We start from the raw sequence: 16,463 nt of genomic DNA on the forward strand, positions 1-16,463 counted from the left end.
TATAAAAATAAATGCTATTGTAGAAATTTCAAACAATACAGAACATATAATGTAGACAAAGTCCTCTCATCACTTTTTACAATGTAAATGCTTTTCCTATTTTTATACATATTAATATATGTTTATGTATTTTTATCACAAAGTATGAGTTCAGCAATTTGCTCTTAACAATATATCTGGGCCTTTGTTCTATTCCAATATGTTTACAATTGCCTAGTTTTTGACTAACAAGTATGGGTGTACCATAATTTAGTCTTTTTTTTTTTTTAAACAAAATTCCCTATCGATGCCTATTAGAAATCTTTTAGTTCTTTTTTTTAAACTCGTTTTTAAAAAGCTGTAGTGAACATTTTTAGGATAAATCTCTAGAAATAGAGTTCCTAGGTCAAGGAGCAAATACATCATTTCTCCTTTTTTAAATAGAGTTAATTTTTAGAGCAGTTTTAGATTCACAGCCAAATTGAGCAGAAAGTACAGAGATTTCCCATATACCCCTGCCCCTACACGTGCACATCCTCCCCCACTGTGGACATACCTCATCAGAGTGGTACATTTGTTACAATCAGTGAACCTACATTGATACATTATTATCATCCAGAGTCCATAGTTTACATTAGAGTTCACTCTTGTGTTACACATTTTATAGGTTTTGACAAATGTATCATGACAGGTATCCACCACTGTAGTATCATACTCAATAGTTTTCCTGCCCTAAAAGTCCTCTGTGCTCTACTTATGCATCCCTCCTAACCCCCTAACTCTTGGCAACCACTGATCTTTTTACTGTCTCCATAATTTTGCCTTTTCCAGAATATTGTATAGTTGGAATCATTCAGTATGTAGCCTTTTCAGATTGGCTTCTTTGACTTAGTAATAATATACGTTTGAGGTTCCTCCATGTCTTTTCATGGCTTGATAGCCCATTTTCTTTTTAGTGCTGAGTAATATTTTCATTGTTTGATGTACCAGTTTGTTTATTGATTCACCAACTGATGGACATGTTGGCTAAGTTTTGGCAGTTATGAATAAACCTGCTATAAACATCTCTGTTCAGGTTTTTGTGTGAATGTAAGTTTTCAGTTCCTTTGGGTAAATACCAGGGATCAGGATTGCTGGATCACGTGGTAAGAGTAGGTTTAGTTTTATAAGAAATTGCAAAACTGTCTTCTGAAGTGGCTGTACCATTTTACATTCCCACCAGCAGTGAATGAGAGTTCCTGTTGCTCCACATCCTTGCCAGTATTTGGTGTTGTCAGTGTTTTGGATTTTAGCCACTGTGATAGGTGTATAACTTATTTTCTTTTAAACTAAAAAATAATACATACTAAATAAAATAAAGTAGTGAAAAATATCCTACGTCTCCCAAGTTAACCACTGTTAGGTTAATTTTCTGGGTGTCTGTTAATCCCTATAAACGTATCTTGTTTTTTTTTTAAATGGTCAATAATATGGGTGTTTCATGGTTTAAGCATTTTTTTTTTCTTTTATTGTAAGGAAGGTCAGCCCTGAGCTAACATTCATGCCAATCTTCCTCTTTTTGCCGAGGAAGACTGCCCCTGGGCTAACATCTGTGCCCATCCTCTACTTTATATGGGACGGTGCCACAGCATGGCTTGACAAGGGCTGCGTCGGTGCACGCCCGGATCCGAACCTGCACACCCTCGGGCCGCCAAACCGAAGCGTGCACTTAACCGCTGCGCCACCAGGCCGGCCCCAAGCGTTTTTTTTTTTTTTTTTTTGAGATGAGGAAGATTAGCCCTGCTGACATCTGTTGCCAGTGTTCTTCTTTTTTCTTGTTTTTTTCTTCCCAAAAGCCCCAGTACATAGTTGTGTATCATAGTTGTAGAGGTGTAGCTCTTTGTATGGGATGCCACCTCAGCATGGCTTGATGAGTGGTGAGTGGGTCTGCGCCCAGGATCCGAACTGGCAAACCCTGGGCCGTCGAAGTGGAACTCGCGAACTTAACTACTATGCCACCGGGCCGACCCCGGTTTAAGCATTTCTAAACAGTGTGGCAGAGAACGTCGTTGAATTGGGATTGCTAGGTCAAATGGTACATACATTTAAATTTTATAGATTTTTAAAATTTTTCATCTAAAGAGTTGTATGAGTGTGCCTATTTTCCAAAACCTCCCTAGCATTGGATATATTATTTTTTTGTTTAAAAAATTTTTTGTTTTTGTTTTTTTTGCTGAGGAAGATTGGCTCTGAGCTAACATCTGTTGCCAATCTTCCTCTTTTTGCTTGAGGAAGATTGTCCCAGAGCTGACATCTGTGCCAATCTTCCTCTATTTTGTATGTATATGGGACGCCTCCACAGCATGGTTTGATGTGCAGTGTGGGTCCGCGCTGGGCATCTGAACCCGTGAACCCCAGACTGCCGAAGCGGAGCACATGAACTTAACCACTATGCCACTGGGCCAGCCCCTAAAATTTTTAATTATTTTTAATTGTGGTAAAATATACACAACATAAAAATTACCGTCTTAACCATTTTTAAGTGTACAAATCAGTGATATTAAGTACTTTCATGTTGTTGAGCAACCAGCCTCCATAACTCTTTTCATCTTGCAAAACTGAAACTCTGTACCCATTAAACAACTTTACATTTTCCCCTCCGACAGCACCTGGCAGCCACCATTCTACTTTCTGACCCAATGAATTTGACTACTCTGGTTACTTCATATAAATGGGATCATACAGTGTTTGTTTTTTTGTGACTGACTTATTTCACTTGGCATAATGTCCTCAAGGTTCATCTACATTGTAACGTGTCACAATTTCCTTCATTTTTTTGGCAGAAATATTCCATTGTATGGATATATCACATTTTGTCTGTCCGTTTATCCATCAATGGACACTTGGGTTATTTCCACATTTTGGCTATCATGAATAATGCTGTTGTGAACATGGATGTACAGATATCTCTTTGAGACCCTGCTTTTAATTCTTTTGGGTATATACCCAGAAGTAGGATTGCTGGATCTGGTAAATTCTGTTTTTTAATTTTTTGAGGCACCTTCTTACTCTTTTTCCACAGAGGCTGTACCATTTTACATTCCAATCAACAGTGCACAAGAGTTCCGATATCTCCACATCCTTATGTACACTTGTCATTTTCAGTGTTTCTTTTTTTTTTTGGATAGTAGCCATCATAGTGGGTGTGAGGTGGTATCTCTTTGTATGGGCATATTAATTTTTTTTAAAACTTTGCTGAACTCATAGGAAAGGATTTCATTAATCTTTACTAAGGCTGAGCATCTTTGTCTTTTGACCGTTTAATTCTTCTATAAAAAATCAGTCAAACCTTACGTTATTTTTTGTTTGATTTGTTTTTTAAAAGTTATATTTAAATTTATTAATCTTATTCATGGCTTCTAGTATACTGTCATGCTGAAAAAGCCCCCTTCCTTGCAAAATATTACAGACCTATATGCCTATGTTTCTTCTTTCTTGTCCTTTTCTCATTTAAATCATCATTCTATCTAGAATATTGAATTCTTTTCCCCTTTACTTGTATGAAACTCATATATATATATATATACACACACACACTTTGGTCTATATCTGGCCTCTTGATTTTGTTTCATTGATCTATCTATTGATTCCTGATTTGGTACCATTTTTATTCTTTTCAGTGTTCCTGACTCATGTATTTATTCTTCTAGGTGAATCTTAGGCTCATGATATCAAGTTCTCTCCAAAAGTATCTTGATTGGGGTTTTATGAATTTGAGTTTATTTAGTGAGAATTGATTCCATTCACATTTTTGTTAAGCAGCTTTGTGTACGTGGTAATGTACCAGGAGTGAGGAATTCAGGAAGCTTATATTCTAATGGAGAAAGAGTGAAAAAATGAACATGTAAACTACAAATAATTTGTATGTATTTCCTCTAGTCCAACTCTTTCTTTTTAAATGTGAAAAACTGGAGTCAAGAGAAGTTAAGTCAAATGATTAAGGCCCCACAGCTAGTTAGTAGCCAAGTTTGGCCTAGATCTCTGGTCTCCATACTGCATTTATTACACACGTCTGCTTTCATGTGCTGCTTCATTTAGTAAACTATAATTAAATACTTAAAGCATTACTGATATTACATTAGTTGCCTTTGGCTGTCTCTAAGTAAAACTTCTTTAATGAGAGATACAACCTTTAGGGTATGCCTGGAAAATGTGCCTTATAGAGACACGTTTCATGTAAAAAATTCCAGTTAGCATAGATGAGAACAATAGGATTTAAATAGTGTTATATTAAATGATTGTGGAAAATTACTTGATGAAACAATGACATGAGATTTAGGGGACAAAGGAGTGAATGAAGGTTGAATCATGTAATGGAATCTGGAGGTTGGGCAGACAGTGAGGGTAACTGAAAAATGTTCACTAATTGGAGAAGAGGACAGTTGATTCTTAACATTATTTTATCACCAAGCATTTCCTATGTACTGTTAGTATTCTGACGCTCCCCTTGGAACCCAGCAGAAAGCGGTATATTTTCCTAGGTAGAAACAAGGGAAGTGTTGGAAACAGTTGACATTTGAGTAAATGAATAAGAGTTCGCTGGCTGGGTAAGGGGCACTCTAGACAGAAGAAAAGATAGTATTTGCATTTGCACAAGCATGAAGGTGTGGGAGGAAGTGCAGTGCTTTATTTTGGAGACCTGCCTGGCTGTGACACATGTTGTCCTTGGGAAGTGAGAACTATGAAACTGGAAAGGCAGGCTGATTTCTTAAAGGGGTGAGGATTTTTGAGGGATTTTTAGCTAGAAGCAATATGATTTATATTAGAAAGCTCTTGACAGCCTTGCTCTTTGGTAAGAGCTGGCACTGGTGGTGGTTAAGTGTTGATGTAATTCCTGGTGAGAAAAGTTGGTGCCTCTACCAGGCCAGTGCTATTAAAAGGAGGCTTGAGTGGAGATTTAGGAAGTCAAATCAGTGATGTCCAGGAGTGTTTGAACTTGTTCAAAGGAGATGGAGATCATAGGACTGTGTGGGGTTAGGTGGGTGGTCCAGGTGGCCTTTAACATGCCTTTAAAGTAGGATACTATGTTACATCTAAGCGCATCTGCATTGTTCTGTCATTTTTCCACACGTTTTTATTGAAGATGCCTACTAGGCACTCTGTTTCTGTTATATGACGTCATGTTCTTATTGGTTCTGCTCCCTAGTTCCCATTGTGATGTGTGCAGCTGCCCTCCTGCATGGATGCGTCCCTCTACTCCCACCTGTGGGCATCCTCCCCACCATTCCAGGCTGCCCTTCTTGGGGACTCTCTCTCCATCCCATTTGGGCTGCACCGTAGATGCCCTTCTTGCTTACCCCCACCTAATGGCTTTAGGACAGTCTTCTCTTTGTGGAGATGCTCCTGCACTGGGTGCAGTACAGTGTACCCTTTACATTCCTCTCTTGTCACTCCACTTACACGTAGACCCACCCAAGGTTTAGACTTTGTGTAGAGAAGCAGTTGAAGGTTTGCAGGACAAAGTAGACATGTTCTTCACAAGAAATCTCAAAAGATGTTTTTACTGGATAGTCTTGTCGTCTTTAAAATGTATGTAGAGTTAGGCCAGATCTTATTCCCAGTCTGGTTCACTTTACTGTTTTAAGGAAAACAAGAATGTTTACCAAAGCAAGTGTGGTCAAATGTAATATTAAAAAAACTATGGCCTGGGAGAATTCTTAGAAGGGAGTTTTAGAAGAGAGGGTATGTTAGAAAAAGGAATAACCTGAGGATAAGTGATTTAGTGTTTGATTCTTTTTAAGGTAGGCCTTGAAAGGTGAATTGGAGCTAGAGGGGAAGCCATGCCCACTGTTGACAGTTTCCTGAAGAACCAAATTTCCTAGACTCAGCTGCAGTTACCTTGGGTGTAGAAATTACCAAGGTAACTTTTGGCTATTGGGAATCAGTAAAACAGATGGTCTCGCTCATTTACGCGTTATGTATTTTAAAGGTTATATATAATCAGTGCTTTTGCAGTTAAGTGTTTGATTGCATTTTGTTTTTATTTTATAAAAACTGAGAAACTGGTACAATTGTAAGAAGCACTGGTCTCAATGTTAAAATATACAAAGACGAAATCATTAGCTATGCCAGAGACAATCAAACTGGATGATATTTTTTAAGCTGGCTGTTAACTATAAAGAAAAAAATTAACATGTATACCAAGCTAAACATAGAATTTAAAATTGCGTCAAAAGACAAAGTCAAATTAGAGTGTTTTGTTTGTTTGTTTTTGTTTTTTTTTGCTGAGGAAGATTGCTCTGAGCTAACATCTGTGCCAGTCTTCCTCTATTTTGTATGTGGGTTACCGCCATAGCATAGCCATCAACAAGTGGTGTAGGTCTGCACCCAGGAACCAAACCCAGGCCGCCCAAGTGGAGCACTCTGAACTTAACCACTAGGCCACGGCAGCCCCTAGAGATTTTAAAATAAGTTTTAGCTTTCTTGGAATGAAAATCCTCCTTAGACCTGCAGCACACGCGAAAGTTGTTTCTGTGTTAGGCATCTGACTTCAGTACACCTTGTGGGGATTATATTGTTTGTGCAAGTTTCATAGATATATAGTAAATGTCTAAACTTGCATGTAAATATATAGTCAATGTCAACAGTCTCTATTCAGAACATTCCAGTGGCTCTCCAGTTCACTATAAATTAAAGTCAAAAGACCTGACACTTGGCCACAAGGCCCTTCATAGTCTAACCCCTCTTATGCCCTCCTGAGCTCATCCTGAACTCATGTTCCCTAGAGCCTTTTCTGTTCGCTTTGTCGGGAGTGCTCTTTTCCCGAATGTCCACGTGGCTCGCTCCCTCCATTCCTCCTGGTCATTGCTTAAATGTTACTGTCACAAGGTCTTTCTTGACCACACTATAAATGGAGACCACTGCTGCCTTACCTTTCTTCTTTTCCTTCACTCCATTTATCACCACCTGACGTAGTCGTATTTACTCTCTGTCTCTCTCCACTACACTAAACGCTGATGAGCGGAAGCGCTTGGTGTGTTTGCTCAGTTCTCTGTCATCCCTCTATTGGCGTGTGTAGATGTATGATAAATACTTGTCCAGTGAATGAGAAAGTGATGGGGATGTGGTCACTCCTTTGTATGGAGATTTGTAAATATAGGCTTTGGGGGTATTTATTCTGCAACTTGGGTTATCCGGAATCCTCTAATATTTTCTTCTTTGCCACTCACCTTGTGGTGACCATTCATATACTCAGTAAATATTTGCATGACTGCATATGTGCCAGGCACTGGAGGAATACAAGAATGAACAATCTGACAAGTACCTGCCCAAGTGTAGCTTAGAGTCTAATGGGAAAGTGACCTGGTAAATTATAAGCTCATTCACAGGAGGGAAAAGTGTACTTAAAATTCTCACCTGTTAATTCTTTGGCTGGAGTGTGCACTGGGGTAGGGATGGAATAAGCTAATATTGGCCTTGGTTTTCAGCTTTTTATAAATAAATGGCTATCAAAGAGCTTGAAGCTTGTGATTAAAATGATTTTTAGTGTGTGGAAATAATTTTTATCATTTTCGTTCTCTCTCTCTTTTTTTTTGTTTTTGTGAGGAAGATCAGCCCCGTGGTAACATCTGCCAATCCTCCTCTTTCTTTCTTTCTTTCTTTCTTTTTTTTTTTTTTTTGCTGAGGAAGACTGGCCCTGGGCTAACATCCGTGCCCATCTTCCTCTACTTTATATGGGACGCCGCCACAGCGTGGCTTGCCAAGCGGTACGTCGGTGCGCGCCTGGGATCTGAACCGGCAAACCCTGGACCGCCACAGCGGAGCGCGTGCGCTTAACCGCTGCGCCACCGGGCTCGCGCCCACATTTTTGTTCTCTTTTCAGTGCTCTAGAGTTAGCTAAAATGTGCAAGACTTACTAGAAGAGACATAGAACTGAATTTACAAACTGGTGGAAGCCCTACATTAAAAATCAAGGATTACTTTACCCTTTAATCATATCAATGTGTCTTATCTTTATCCTTTTAAACTTAAAAAATTTCATTTTGTTAAGTTATTATAATGTATTTATCCTTTCTCTTCACAATGGAAATTTGTTTCCAGTTTTTTATTATTATAATTATTACTAGTGGGAACATTCTTTGACCTATTTCTTGGTATCCATCCGGAATGTAGATATTCAGCTCTGAGAGATCAATGCCAAATTATTTTCCAAAGCAGTCAAACTGGTTTATACTGCTACCAGTAAAATATTTGCTCCATGTCTTCTCCAATAATTGCTATTGTTAGACTTCTGCATTTTAGACAATCCAATGAGTATAACATGGCTTCTCATACCAAGGAATTTTGCTATTTTTGTTAGATGTGATAATGGCATTGTGGTTCTGTAAAAAATGTCCACATTTTTAAAAATATGCATGTTGATATATAGTCATGTATTGCTTAACGACAGGGATCCACATTCTGAGAAATGTGTCGTTAGGCAATTTTATCATTGTGTGAACATTGTAGAGTGTACTTACACAAACCTAGACTACACACCTAGGCTTTATGTTACTAATCTTATGGGAGACCACCGTCGTATATGCAGTCCATCATTGACTGAAACGTTGTTATGTGGCACATGCCTATATATAGGGATGAAATAACTGGGATTTACTTTAAAATTCTTCAGCAAATATAAAGCACAATTTTGGGTCAATTGGCCAGGTTGGAATACAGACATAGATTAAACTATTGTTTCAATGTTAAATTTACTGTTCTGTGGTTATATAAGAGAATATACCTACTCTTAGAAAACATATGCTGAAGATTTACGAGTTAAGGGCCATAAGGTAGGGCACTCTCAGATGGTTCAGAAGAGAAATTAAGTGCATACATACAAGCTTGTTTTTATTATTAAAAATAGTCCATAATGCCTTCACCTCATCATGTGGATATAACCACATTAAAATTTTGCTTTCATATCTTTTCTTTATGCTCATGTGCACTCAGATTTTAAGCACAAATGAATGATACTGTATATAATAGTTTTTCAACTTTAATTTTCCTATGGTTGAAAATTAAACTGAGTTTTGATCCTGAATGATATCCCATCTATAGCTTAATTTTTTAACCATATCTTTATTCTTGAACATTTATATTTTTTCAATTTTTTCCTACTAGAAATAACACGTGAGTAAAGCAGGAATTTATAATGTCCTTTTCCAATAGAAAAGAAAGCCTTCCTTGATTCTGCAGATCAGGTATCCCAGTTAAGTGCATTCATAGTTCTTTTTCGCTGGCACTGATGACAATTGGAATTAATTATTTGTGTGATTATTTCTCTCTCCAGTTAGACTGTGAATTCTGTGAAGGCAGAGACTGTTTTTTTTTTTTGTTTTTTTTTTTTTTAAGATTTTATTTATTTATTTTTTCCCCCCAAAGCCCCAGTAGATAGTTGTATGTCACAGCTGCACATCCCTCTAGCTGCTGCATTTGGGGCGCGGCCTCAGCATGGCCGGAGAAGCGGTGCGTCGGTGCGCGCCCGGGATCCGAACCCAGGCTGCCAGCAGCGGAGCGCGCGCACTTAACCGCTAAGCCACGGGGGCGGCCCCAGAGACTGTTTTAATCATGGCTTTATAAGCAGCACTGGGCACACAGTGGGGCTGAAGGAGTTATTGAATCAGTGCAGAATAACTAAATGTAAAACCTATTAGTTTATTATAAAATGTCACCCTTCTGCAACTTACTTTGAAAGTTTCTTTACTGAATGAAGGAAAACACCTCCCAACCCCCAACCCCACCCCCCAAGATTCAAGCATTGAAAATGGTAGGATTTACAATGGGAAGATCTGCCCCCTCCCAACAAACATGCCCCCCATATTCTCACTATGCGGTTTAGCTTCCACTTTCACAGCTAAAGAAATGGGGGCCCGCTTGGGGCCGGCCCTGTGGCTCAAGCGGGTAAGTGCGTGCGCTCTGCTGCGGCGGCCTGGGGTTCGCCGGTTCGGATCCCAGGCGCACACTGATGCACCGCTTGGTAAGCCATGCTATGGCAGTGTCCCATATAAAGTGGAGGAAGATGGCCACAGATAATAGCCCAGGCCCAGTCTTCCTTAGCAAAAAGAGGAAGATTGGCAGATGTTAGCTCAGGGCCGATCTTCCTCACAAAAGAAAAAAAGAAACGGGGGCCCACAAAGGGGAAATGACTTGTCTGAAGTTTGTGGTGGGCAGAGCCTTGTATCCTCGTGTACTTCCTGTAACCTAGCCACCCTCTGTGTTTCCCTTGGCCGTTTGAATCTCATTTAGGACCCCTCTTTCCTGTGTCCTTGTACACAGGTGGATTGTACTGAGGGCAGGACGGTGGTGTCTCTGGGTTGGAGGAAACAGGGTTAAAGGGCAAATGTCTCTGTGAAGTGAGGTTTGTATACAAGCTGTAAGGAGTTGCTAGGATTTACAGACTTTTAAATCCTTCTTCTGACCACCTCTTTCCTCCCCTGCCCGTAACCCCTCAGCAGGAAGTGGCCTTGAAATCGGTAATTTTAAAAAGAACCTCTTTAGTCACTGAAAGGAAATTTTTTTCATGATTGAAATTCACAACTCACAAATTCACACACCTCAGTTTATATACTAGTAACATAGAATGCACATTTCTTCTTGTTTCAGTGGTTCTGATACTGTCATAATCTTTTTAATACCAAAACCTTAAAATTTTGTGCTTGTTGAGATGATTTTTATCCCATTAAAATGGGAAATGTTATCAAACCCAGGCTCTTTATACATTAATATTATGCTCTAATCCAGTGATTCTCAAAACTGGATCATAATCACATGGGAGCATTGTAAAAACAAACCAAAACATCTAGAGCACAGTTGATTCTAGGTGTGTTCATTTTCTGAAATTCACCAAGCTGGGCCCTTTTGTGTATGCTTTTCTCTTTGCATACTGTACTTTATAAAAACTATATGCATAAAGTATACATATACATCCATGCCCATGTATACACATACATAAACAAACATACATGTATGTACACATACATATACAAAACAGGGTGGAGCCCAAGAGTCAGTATTTTCAAGAAGTTTATCAGATGATTCTCATCAATTAGGATTGAGAACTACTGAATTGGAGCACAGCTCTAATGGAGTTCAAGGACTGGGTTTGGTTTGTCTTGCTAAGCTAAATCTGCAGTTCTAAACTGCACCCCTTACCTCTAGTTGAATCTCACAAATGTATATGAAGGAATTAGTTTTAATAATACTTTACATTTGTATATTTTGACTCCTCTACTACTTTGTGCAGGATTAGAGCGGGATATCTTATCTTGCTCTTGTTTTATAGGTGAGGAAATAGGTTTAGCCTATAAGTTCCTGATAGCAACCAAGGACTTTGACTCATGGTCCAGGGCACTTTCCACTATAGTCTGCTGTGAGGCTATGGGTGAGTCAACAGTGTCAGTCTTTTTTTTTCTCTTTTAATGTCAGGGAGTGTTGCCTTTAGTTAAGGAGGTGCAGACCTTGTTTTGAGCATGGTTCCTTCTTTCAGCTTATATTGTACAAGGCAAAACATACATGAGAGCAAATGAAATTGTCTTGAGTACACAGTTGCCTGTGGAGGGACTCAATCATCAACTAAGTTGACTTGATGTGAAAGAGATGCGAAGGGATAGTGTGTCACTACGTGGATTTTATTCTTCACTATGGGCTTTGGGCAATTTTAAGGAGAAAAGTGGTTATCGTTTTTGATTAGTCACAGCTAAATGTCATTCTGGTGATGATCAGTTTTTAAAATATAGAAGATTATGAGTTCTGGAGTAAAGATCAGGGAATGCTCTTAACCTTTTTTTTATTGAAAAAATTTTTTTGGTGCACACAAAAAACGTTTAAAGTTAACATGAAAAAATTTTTTAAATTACGCATAAAATGTTAGCTCTGGAAGTTACTTTTAAAATCATAATAATCAGTCCACTCTTATACTGATAAGGAAACTGAGGCACACAGAGGCAGGGGTAGCACTTATCCAGAGCCATACAAGTTGGTACTGGATGGAGGGGGTGTGGAGGTGCAGATTAGGTAGGAAGAGATGCCGGAAGCTGAATTGAAATGTGTCTGGCTTGGTAGGGTATTCATATTTCTTATTTCCACTTGATCAGATTGTCTATGAGACTGGGTTGGATTTTGTAGTGTTTACTGGGGTGCCTGGGTTAGGGGGAGGCTCTTTCTATAAAGTAGGATTTTAACAAAACTACACTAAGAAATAGCTTTTTCATAAAGAACGTGCATTTTGTTACTGACTAGGAAGGACGGGTTCATTATATTATACTCTGGCAGAGTCTCTGTGGCTTGTTTCTTGTGCCTTTTTTTCTCCCTGTGAAGATATTCAGAGGGATCATTGAAATGTTAACTGCAGTAATACATGTGCCCACCAGGTGGCATAACTGCTTTACTTAAATGATTTAAGTTCATTTTGATTCTCTGTGAGTTACAGTGATAACTCATTTCTTATTTTAATAAAGGAAGATGCCACAATATTTGTCATCATTTTCTTGAAGAAAATTTGGTATGCTCAATTTGAGTTATGAGAGAGAAATTGGTGCTGTGTTTCCTTTACAGTACCTAATACTACGGCAAATGTTACGATAACAAAATTTTTAAAAAGCTGTATTAAGGCTGTAGCTTTGTCCTCAACCCACCTTAAGGTGTCAGCCTCTTGCTCTGCATAGAATATGCAAGATCACAAGGTGTTCTGAATCTGCAATATCTAGAGGGAGGGATGGGATGAGGTAAGGTTACTGTGGTGATTTTCATCTGCATTCTTCCCCTTTTTTGCAGTTGAATTTGAGACTCTTACTAATGGTACGAAGGGCATTTAGTTTCATTGGATTAAAACATGAATACAGAAACAAATGAAGCCTAGTACAAGGCAGCCGTTCGCCTGTTATCCTCAGTTTCCATCACTTCCCTCATCAGCCAGAGTTCTACTTTCTTAACTGCATTCAAGCTAAATAGACTATGTTGATTAGCCCTGTTCAGTTCTCTGTAGCATGGAGATGGTTTTACCTGAAGTGCCCTTCTCCCTTTGTCTCCTCTACTCATGAAATAGGATAGCGCATAGTGGTTTAATGCCATGGATCCTGGGGTCAGACACTCTGCATGTATGTAAGTCCTGTTTTTGCTGTTTACCAGCTGTGTGACCCTGGCCAACTTACCTAACTTCTCTGAGCCTCAGTTTCTTAATTTGTGAATGGGAGTGATAATAGAACTGTTGGAGAGGATTAAAAAGATAATCCTTGTAAAGAACTGAGAACAGTGGCTGACACATAGTAAATTCTCAAATTTTAGCTACTGTTACTCAATATAACTTAGTCAATATAGCTGTTGAATCTTTAGGAAGCTTTTCTTGATTTATCATCATCATTATCATCATTATTTACTGATTACTTTGCATTCCCACATTCTATTCCTACATCTACACTGTTATTTTATGTATTTGTGTTCTCTTCTGTTACCTGGATATTGTTTCAAGCTACTGCAGGAAATCAATTTATTTATTTATTTTTGTATTTTGGCCTGCTATTTAATAGTGTTCTGTACATAAGAAGGGTAGTTCAAAAAACGTTTCACTAGGCTTTAGGAATTTTGTAAACTTTCTTGATGAATCTCATACCCACTCTACCTTTAAGTGGTGTTACCCTCAAGACATAACTCCTTCATGTATTGTTTTCCATAATGGTAAGCTCTTATCAAAAAAGCCAATGGTTTGTGCAGTCTGTGTACTTAAAGAACCAGATGGTGCATGTCTTTACCCATCATATTTAAGATGAGACAATTCTCCTTGGTTGTTTCCATAGGAATTTTCAAGTTTTTAAAAATATTGCATTATGCAATGATAGGGTTGTTTTTAAAGCAGAGTATACTTAACCCGGTGGCTGATTCTTCTGCTTCTGACTGACAGATTAGAATGTCAGCTAAGCTGCATGAGGCGATCCTGCTGCTTCTTGCACCCAGATGGCTCCCTGCCTACTGTGCCTGTGCGTTGCGGAAGGCTGGTGGGCGCAGATGCCCAGGCCCAGGCCATGGAAATGTCTTGGCATTTCCTTAGCCGCGTGAACTTTGCTCATCATCCTGATCACACCTTACTTAATGACTCTCTGCCTGCAGTGGCTCCTTACTCCCAGGTTGAGATTGACTCTGGTTAACCGTTAATCTTTTAGAGGCAAAATCAAGATTATCATTGCCAGACATAAGAAAATATTGGGAAAGTCCCCAAGGGTCCCTGTTTTCTTTGTTTCAGAGCAGTTTGTCTAGTTAGCTTGTACTTCTCTTGCTTCCATTCCTGTTTCATCTTTTATCCACCACCTTAAGCATGTGGTTTCCCTTTGGTTTTTATGAGGACAGTTGGGAGTGGATTTTATTTTCTTAGGTTGAAAGGTTATTTTCGCTTAAGGAAACCACATGGGAGGTTTTGAAATATGCACACTTTCCATTTTCATTATGTCCTATCAGCAGCTGCTGGCATGCTCTGTAAAGCAGTAGGGTAGCTGGTGGGGAAGGCACTGGGGATTCTAGAAACTATGGTTGGGAGCCATGTCCCTCTGATTATTAAAGGAAACAAGAGCTGAGGACCGTATAGAGTAAGAAGGCAGTAAGAGACAAGGCCCATCAACAGCGTTATTTGTTCAGATGGCTATATTCTGGATTAACTCTAGTCCAAAACATTTCGTGAGCAGGAGAGGAGGGGAAGAGTTTCTGCTGTGGTGTAGTTTTCACAGTTAGGTGATAACCCATCTTTACCGGTGAGAGCTGCTTCCGGGGAAGGTTGAGGAAGTTGCTAAGCTAACATAGTCTAAATATAGTGCTTACCATGTGTCAGGCTCCACTCTGTGTGAACTCATTTTGTCAAGAGACACAGCCGAGATTTGACCTGGGTCTTTCTTACCCCTTACCTAACCTGTGGTGCCTTTTAACTTGCTGGGAAAAGAACCTGAAACATTGACATTGTACATAGCACAGCACCCCCAGCATTCATTCAGCAAATGTTTGTCTAATATTTGTTGGATATTGGAGACAATAAAAAGAATGGAAAATTGAATTTTTGCTAGTGGTTATCGGATGGTAATTCTTTTACAAGTTGCAAGGCTCCCCATCTATTGTTTCATCACACCTTCAGGCCACCTGGTAGACATACCAAGTAACTTCATTTAAGTAGCTGTAAGAGAGTGCTTTCTTCCTTTGCTTTAGATTTGAGTCCTCAGGGTGGTCTCCAAGAAAGTCTAAAAGATGTGTGCTTTTAAAGGCTACCTTAGTAAGAATACCTTGCTGTTTACCACAAGGCAAATGTTATATCCAACCTTAGCTGCAGCAGTCTGAATCCACTGGTTTAGTTTGTTTTACTGTTCCTACCACCAGCTAATTTTTATGTTAAAAAACAAAAGAGCAGATGAAAATAGAGTAGTATCAAAGAATGCTTTTGTTTCACTTGTAATTTTTTTGTTAAATCTGGTTGGAGACAATGGGGATAGGCTTAATGGACCCTGTTACTGATGTAGCAGAATGGACTCTTGAGCAAATAGCATCTGCCCTGAGAACTGTGGGCAGAACAAGTGGCAGCCCATTTCAGGGCCTCCTGCATCACTCTTTCAGCCTGTACGTTTATTTGGTTCAAGAGTGTGTGACTGACTGGTGACTGTGCACACATCACACATTCCTTACTCACCTAAGATAAATAATAGTGTCTGGAAATGTGTATGCTCACAGAGTTGAGGTTGTACAGCAGAAGTTTGAGGTTCATTTATTGTTCATTCACCAAATATTTATTAAAAGAAGGAACCCTTAAAGCAGAACTTCTCCACGATTGACCCTTAATTCACTGTAGACTTTTTCTCTTCCCCGTACCTATTCTTGACTTGAACACATCTTGTTACCTAGCTTTTATCATCTGACTTGCTGTCCATCCCCCGGAGTCAAGTGTGCTGCTGTTTGCATCTCAGCCTCCTCCAGTGTGAACTTCTGCGTCACTGCACCTCTCAGCAGAGCTCTGGCAAGTGTGCCGAGCGGCCTTTTTGTGCAGCCTCACCATACATTACCATTTTTTTTTTAGAACTTTAGAGCATTTTTCTCTTATTTGGCACAATCTACCCTATTATGAAGTAATAAACAAGGGACGCACCTTGGAATACTTTGCTCCCCCGTTTTAAAAATCACCAGTTTCAGCTTTTCTGACAAACTAAGGTCATTTAGTTTGTCATTCACTGACTCTCAGGTAAATTGGAATTTTACTATATTCTGAGTGAAGTAACCATTCAGTTTGTAAGTATTTTAAGTGTTAAAAAAGGAAATTGAAAATTAGTGCCTTAGTATTGAAATTAATATTGAGTTGCACTATATGTAGTTACTGTTTGAATTAAATTGACTTTTTATTTTGTCAATGGAAAATTTTTTCCCCTAGTATTAGAATATATGCTAATAAAAGGGTTTGAATTCTTTTTCAAAGCTGATTTCTTTTTCCTAAATTGGTTATGAGC

General features: G+C 38.9%; 1 protein-coding gene across 2 annotated transcripts in view; it reads left to right on the top strand.

Moving 5' to 3' along the window:
• Positions 1-16,463, top strand: part of RCOR1 (REST corepressor 1) — a 125,912-nt gene that overhangs the window by 81,368 nt on the left and 28,081 nt on the right. The window lies entirely within an intron of this gene.

The sequence above is a fragment of the Diceros bicornis genome, chromosome 24 (assembly GCF_020826845.1).
Source record: "Diceros bicornis minor isolate mBicDic1 chromosome 24, mDicBic1.mat.cur, whole genome shotgun sequence".
Lineage (NCBI taxonomy): Eukaryota > Metazoa > Chordata > Mammalia > Perissodactyla > Rhinocerotidae > Diceros > Diceros bicornis.